Raw genomic sequence first — 6,618 nt, 5'->3', positions numbered from 1 at the left:
GTGGCGCCGCTGACACTACACCCGCCGGAGAGGAGCGGCGGCAGCAGTGGCGGCGGGGCTACGCTGAGCCCGGCCCCGCTTCCCCTCGCACCTTGGCTTCTCACAGCCTGACGCGCCGCCGCCGTTAGCTGCGGGTCGAGCCGCGGCAGCAGGAGCCGGCGCCGTCCACTCAGCGGGGCGGAGGGGCCGGGGCGGGCTGCGGGGGAGCGGCGAGGCAGCGGCAATGTGGATTTATATTCGCCCGCGCCGCAGCCGCCGGGGAGCGGGGCGCGGGCACCGCACCTAGAGGCGATGGGAGAAGCCGTCGGCGGGGCTGAGCCGGGGCGCTGCTGAAAGTTCAGCCGGTGGCCGCGCTCGGTAAGTTTTTACCGGGGAGGCGGGAGCGGCGCCGCGGGCGCCCGAACTTCTCCTTTCGCGGGGGGCGGCGGCCGCGCCGGGGCTGCGAGAGGGGTGCCCTGCCCCGCCGGAGCGGGAGTCACCGGGCGCTCTGACAGGGGTTTTTTGTGGATGCCACTGGGCGCGTACGTGCGTCTACATGTGTGCTGTGAGGCGGTGGAGCCTTGCGGGCAGACGCGTGGCTCCGAGGCGGTGTGTGGGCGCCTCGCTCCGCGCGGGCTGGCCGTGTCACCGCAGGAGCCCGCTGCGTGTGCGAGGGGACCCGGCGCCGTCGCCCCGCAGAGATGCTGTGTGGGTAGGTAGCGGTGCGCGGGGCTCAGGCATCCGCTCGCCTCGCGCCTATAGGGGGTCTCCTTCGCCCGCGGTTGCAGCGCGCTCGAGCGAGCGGACGGGGTGGGTTGGCGCGGCGCGGGGCTCTGCCCGCCCGGCCGGGCTGCGCTCCCCCCCCCCGGGCGGCAGCCGCTCTCCGTCCTCGGCTGCCGCCGCTGAGGCGAAGCGGGGCGGCGGCTCGTGTGCGCGGCTCTCCGCGGGGTGCGGCGGCGGGGAAAGGCGGGGCGCGCTGCTCGGGGGGCCGCCGCCCGCCCCCGCCCGCCCCCGCGGGGCGCCCCGGCGCGGCGCTTGGCTCCGGCTCCGCGGCGGCGTTGCGGGAGCGCCCGGGCCGCTCACGTGAAAAGCCGCATCCCCGGTGCGCGCAGGGGTGAGGTGGCTCTGGCGGGGCAGCGGCTCCGCGCTCCCTCCCCGCTGGTGGATGGGGGCTGCCTTGTTTCTGACTGAGAATCAGACATCATCTGTTAAACGTATATTTAGTATGTATTTTCCTCCTACTGTCTGTGGGATCTGGTAATCAGTAGTTTTAGGCAAGACGCATACGTAGTCGCTGTGCTGCTCTGCTGCTGCTGCTTTCAACTGTTTTTTCCCTAAATACCTTACGGCTACAGCTCGTGACTGACGCTTTAGGCTTGCTTGATGAATGCTTAGACTGGCCCTTGGTATGATTGTGGTGCGCAGAGAGGTCCCTGCTTCTGGACTATTAACGGTATGATCTTGCTGTGTTAAATGTCCACACGTTTACCTTAACAGATGTGGGGTTTACATGTTCTAATTTTCAAATCAAAGGCAAGAACTTCTCCCACCCCCTTCCATTCTTTGGCTTAAATATATGCTACCTTTTCTGACTGTATAATAGCTATCTTAGCGACAGTCTTTCATTGATTGTGTTCGTAATATCCGAAGGTTGTAGATACCCATCTTGATTGTGCTGATGCTTCTCTGATAATTAACGAGTCAGATACGCTGTACTAGGGAAATAAATACTAGCTGTCCGTGTGGTGGGGCAAGCATCTCAAACATCTACTGTATCTCCAAATGTTTTTGCAGTAACAAACCCCCAGCGCTCCTAGTGCCTGTATTTTGGCTGTTAATTGTGAAGCTTAACATAGAACAATTTGATATTTTAAGTATGGAATTGCTGGGGTTGTAGAGAACACTTTGTGAACCACAAATAACAAGATATGCTGTAGTAGGGAAAGAACTGTCCATCAGAAGGTGAGACCTAGCCCAATAATTTTCCTTCTTTCCTGTCCATAGTTTCTTTTCAAAGCTTATTTTATGCATGACTTGTGATGCTGTGGGCTAATTTCAAAATCCTTCTCCTCAGATAAAGTATGGGGTTGTTAATAAACTAATTGCTGTTTTCCCTATAGATAGCATATATTGATAATGTAAAATCATCAGAAGTTGTTAATGTATTTTTAATGCAACTGTATGTTTTGGGGGGTTTGGCTTGTTTCAAGAACTCAATTTTTTTAACAGCTTAGGGATTTAGGAACCTTTATGGGTGTTGCCTTTTTTTTTTTGTTATATCACAGTTTTGTTTCAAGGAATGATTAGAAGTTTTCTGAATAACATGATCTCAATAGGTTTTGTTCTGTGAATGTCTGATCTTTAAAAATAAGAAAGCAACATTTCGAATAGTTAAGTAAAAATCTTTCCCTTTAAAGAGAAAAGTGTCTTCCATTTGCCAAATTTTAAATATTTAAATGACACGTATAAATCAAAAAATAGAAAATTCTTATTAAAAGCAACTCTTAAGAATGTGGGAATGCAAATTACTACTCTTAACATCTCAAGTAGTCAGATGTGGAAGTAAATGAACATATTGTATTGATGGCTTATGTATAAAAAAAGCCATTGAAATGTATTCAAAGTTCTAGAAAAGCAGTGTCATGTGAGAAAAGATGTAGCAGAGGAAATCTATTATTACTCATTTTATGTGGCATCGCAATTTAAAATGATAGTTTTTAAAACTGAAGAAATGCCATGGTTGCTCACACATGTGCTCGTAGTCACGTGTGTATGGAGTTACGCAACATTTTTGCTCTGCAGTAATGGCTTAGGAATAGGTAAGTGTATACTTCTTTTTATTGAGGTAGGAAATTCTGAGGATTGCTATGGATGTTGATTGGAGCAGGCAGGACGTTATCTCAGTGTGATTCATGAGGTCTAAATGGTATGAATTTAATTTTTAAATTATCTTAATCTGAAAAATGTAAGAAGAATAATGTTGCTTAATTTATCATTATCTCAGGGCTTTGGTTGTGGAAAAATAGCCCTTTCCATTTGGTTAGAATATTTTTTGTTCCCATTTTACAGACTGGAAGAATGGTGTGCCCTATCTTTGCTTCACTCACAATGACTGGCAGTATCTCACAATGACTATAGTGGGACTGGAGTTTAAAATGGTTTAGAGATCAAATATTAAATTGGTGATGGCGCTATGTCTGAAATTGAGGAGTTTCTGATTTCTTGTCTGCTACTTGCTCATCTAGATTTGTCTGTTGATTGCGTTTCACAGTTTCAGCACAACTGAGTTAAATGTTTGACACCGTATAACCGTAAAAAGTGTCAAGTCAAAGAGAGTTCAGTAGCACTGCCTGTGTCTTGCTAGTATTTAACATTCTACCTAGGTGTTACTGTGCAGTCAGTCCTCTGACAATATATTTAGGGCCAAATAAAGCTGATAATATGCAGTGGTCTTGGTGGTGTTATCTCTCTCAAACAGTCTCAGAGGTCTTAGGAACAGGGTATGTTATAGCTTATAGAAATACATACATGTACATTAAGGACATGAATAGAAGTAGGTTTTTCTAATGAAAACCTGTCTTTTCTAGGACTTCTTTCAGTAAAATATTGAGGATGCTGAAAAAGTCAACTCCCTGAAAAGTTACTTAACATCCAGAGGACTAATCTATACTGAGAAAACAAGTCAGTTTCTTTCCTACTGTATTTACTGTTTTAACAGAATATTTATGCTCTGAAAGCTGATTAAAAGATACTTAAGCTGCTATTTTGTTTTTTTAATACTGTTTCTATACTACCAATTTGAACTTCAGTGTATCAGGTATATTATTGAAAATAAGTATTCCTTTGTTTTCACTCCGTTGCAGTGAACTGTTTTGTTTGAATTTCTCTATTTAAAAGAAAAAAGTAATAATCATATACATTTGATATTAATCTCCTTGGCTGAGGCAACTGTGTGAGGCTACTGTTGTGTTGTTTTCTACTTTCTAGTACAGAATTCTCATTTCTGAGTTTTAGAAAACAAGTAGTGTAAGATTGGAGGGAAAAGATCGCTTCTAGTTAAATGTGTTATCTGTAAGTATATTGAAATTAAAATGACTGTATTTTAGCCCTGGCTTGTTGCTTTGGAAGCCTTCACTCAACAGTGCTTATTTTCTGTAGCCTTAATGAGCAATTACTGCACTCTTCCAGTTCAGAGCCTCTTTTAAGTAGACAGCGCTGCTTGTTCCAAATTATAGATGTGTTTTGCTGGTTTGCCTGTAGGCTGTTGGCATTTTTGGTGTTTTGGTTTGTTTGTTTTCCTGAATGCAGACAGATGTTTGCTAAGGGTTATGCAGAGTCCATAAACTCTTTCTTTTCTTTTTTCTTTTTTTTTTTCTTTTTTTCTTTTTTCTCTTTTTTTTTTAAGACAAGGCACTTAGAGTTTTATATCTAAAGTTCTGCTTTTATACAGTATGTGTGTGTGTGTGTCTTACCTGTACGTTTCTTTCTGTCTATATGGACTTAAATCTTAAATAACTGGCAATATTTTGACATGTTTTAAAGAATTCATATTTCCATTATTGAAATGTTGAGGTTTAGATCTGAAAAGGGTTTAAGCAAATAGTCCCTTCTGTGACTCTGTTTCAGGACTGTAGGTAGAATTGGAGTGCTGTTTTGGGTGACATTTTCATGCAGTTGTTCTTGCATCATTTTCTACTCTAAGGGTTAGATGATTTATGCATAAGTTTCTTCATATAAATGTTCATAGACTGCTACATGATGTTGGGGTTGCAGAAAAGTGTGTTTTGAAGCAGGGCAACTTTTAAAGAAACATCTACTGAAAGAGAGGTCTCTGGGGACTTAAGTGGTCATTAATGAAATACTGGCTGCAGTATGTGAGTGTAGTGTATTTGCCTGATCTACCAAAGAGTTTTGTATTCGGCCATAATAACTGCTGAAACTTAGTGAGAGCAGAGTAATTTAGGGGTAAAGATTCTTAGACGGCATATGTGAACGTGACTGCATTGAGTAGCATATCAATAACTTGACAACTCCTTTTAAGGGTACTGCAATTAAATAATACCATTACTTTAGTTTTTATTCTGATGAATCAAGGTGTTAATTATTGTAAGCTGAAGTTTATGTTTATCTAATAGAAGAACTTCAAAAAGTGGAGCATGGCAAGTTCTACTTCTTTCCATGGTAAATGGGTGGTGGACTGTTGTGCTTGATAGAGAATCCAAACCTGGGAGATGGTTGACTGTTCTCCACTGTGTTTCTTCTTACCAGTGCTCTGATCCTATGGAAACTGGTTCCAAAAGGTGGTAGCATCCAGTGGCGGAGTGGGGAGTATGATGTGGCTTTCACGTACTGGTTGGAGGAATGAGACTTGCTCAATTTTTGTGGAATAAGATTGATTCATGGAGGTTGTGTTGCTTATCTGAAACAGCATGGATACTTTTTTTTTTAAAAGCAAGCAAGCAAACTACTTTTCTCATAACACATGTTTTTGTTCCAGAAGACACTTTCGTTTTCATCTGCTCTGATGTGTGATAAGATTTTTCTGATTTAGCTGTGTGGCCTATGTTGTTTTTGAGTTCATTTCTTACACAAGGCATTAGCCAACTGCTGGACCAGGGAGGTATCGCTGGGAAAGAAATTAATGCAGAAGAAGCATTGCTTGTTGTGGGCTTCCTGATGGTCTGGATACAAGCCTTCCTGCTTCTTCCTATAAGCCATCCTGAGCAGGAATATCTATTACTTCTCATATACAAGTTTCCTCTTTCAAATTCTGGCTTCCACACGTAGAGGCTAACCATAGAGCCTTTTTCATCTCTGAGGACCATAGTGCTTTCCTATAGACGGGTGCTTCTGGTGTGCCTTTATCACCAAATTATTTCTTGCTCTGAACTGCTGCTGTGTTTTTCTGACTTCGTTCTCTGCCCCATTCACCAGGTTTTCCTGTTCCTTTTCAGATTCCTCTTACTCCCACTTTTGCACAGCTCTTAGCCCTTCCTGTTCACAACATTTGAGAACCATGTTTACAGATCTCCTTCTTTCATGACCACCTGATGTGCTTTACTAACCATAACAATTAAATATCCTTCACCTTCTATACCTCCAGGTTATAGATGCACCTATGAGCTGGTTTTAATTTCATTTTTTTCAGTTTCTTCCCTCAGGGCTCCCAATTCATCCAAAATTTTGTCTGCTTTTTGCAGAACTCTGTGTCATCGTGTCAAGCCCTTCTGTTTCATGAAGTCCAGCGAATTGAAATCCACACAGTTCTGCTTTCAGCTGCTTTTTCACAACTTTGATCTTACCCATCACCAGCCTTACCTTATAGTCTCTCTCAGAGCTAAACCTTTCTCCACTGTCTCTTTCCTCCATGTTTTTACCCGGATCTGAATATGGAAAGGAAATACCACCCTATTGCATTTTTCACCGAGGAGGTGCCACATACCAGGTTCTCTAACATTAGGTCAGTGTTAAAGTGAGAACTCTACGTCTCTTTTCCTCTTCTTTTTATTAGTACTTTGGCTGCTACAAGCAACTTCTGTCTCACCCCTATAAAATACGAATCATTCTCTTTGATGTAGAGCCCATGCTGTACCCTCAACTAGTAAAATAACATTTAAATGCATATCTTAATATATTTTT

General features: G+C 43.9%; 1 protein-coding gene across 2 annotated transcripts in view; it reads left to right on the top strand.

Moving 5' to 3' along the window:
* The first annotated feature begins 224 nt into the window (after nt 1-224).
* The window catches only part of TENM1 (teneurin transmembrane protein 1), a 337,672-nt gene continuing 331,278 nt past the window's right edge, over nt 225-6,618 (top strand). For both annotated transcript variants that reach the window (XM_075763591.1, XM_075763590.1), the window contains exon 1: nt 225-357. The gene's annotated coding sequence lies outside the window, so the exon portion shown is untranslated. The remainder of the gene's footprint in view (nt 358-6,618) is intronic.

The sequence above is a fragment of the Balearica regulorum genome, chromosome 11 (assembly GCF_011004875.1).
Source record: "Balearica regulorum gibbericeps isolate bBalReg1 chromosome 11, bBalReg1.pri, whole genome shotgun sequence".
Lineage (NCBI taxonomy): Eukaryota > Metazoa > Chordata > Aves > Gruiformes > Gruidae > Balearica > Balearica regulorum.
The sequence above is the reverse complement of the archived record's forward strand: the minus strand, read 5'-3'. Positions and strand labels throughout refer to the sequence as shown.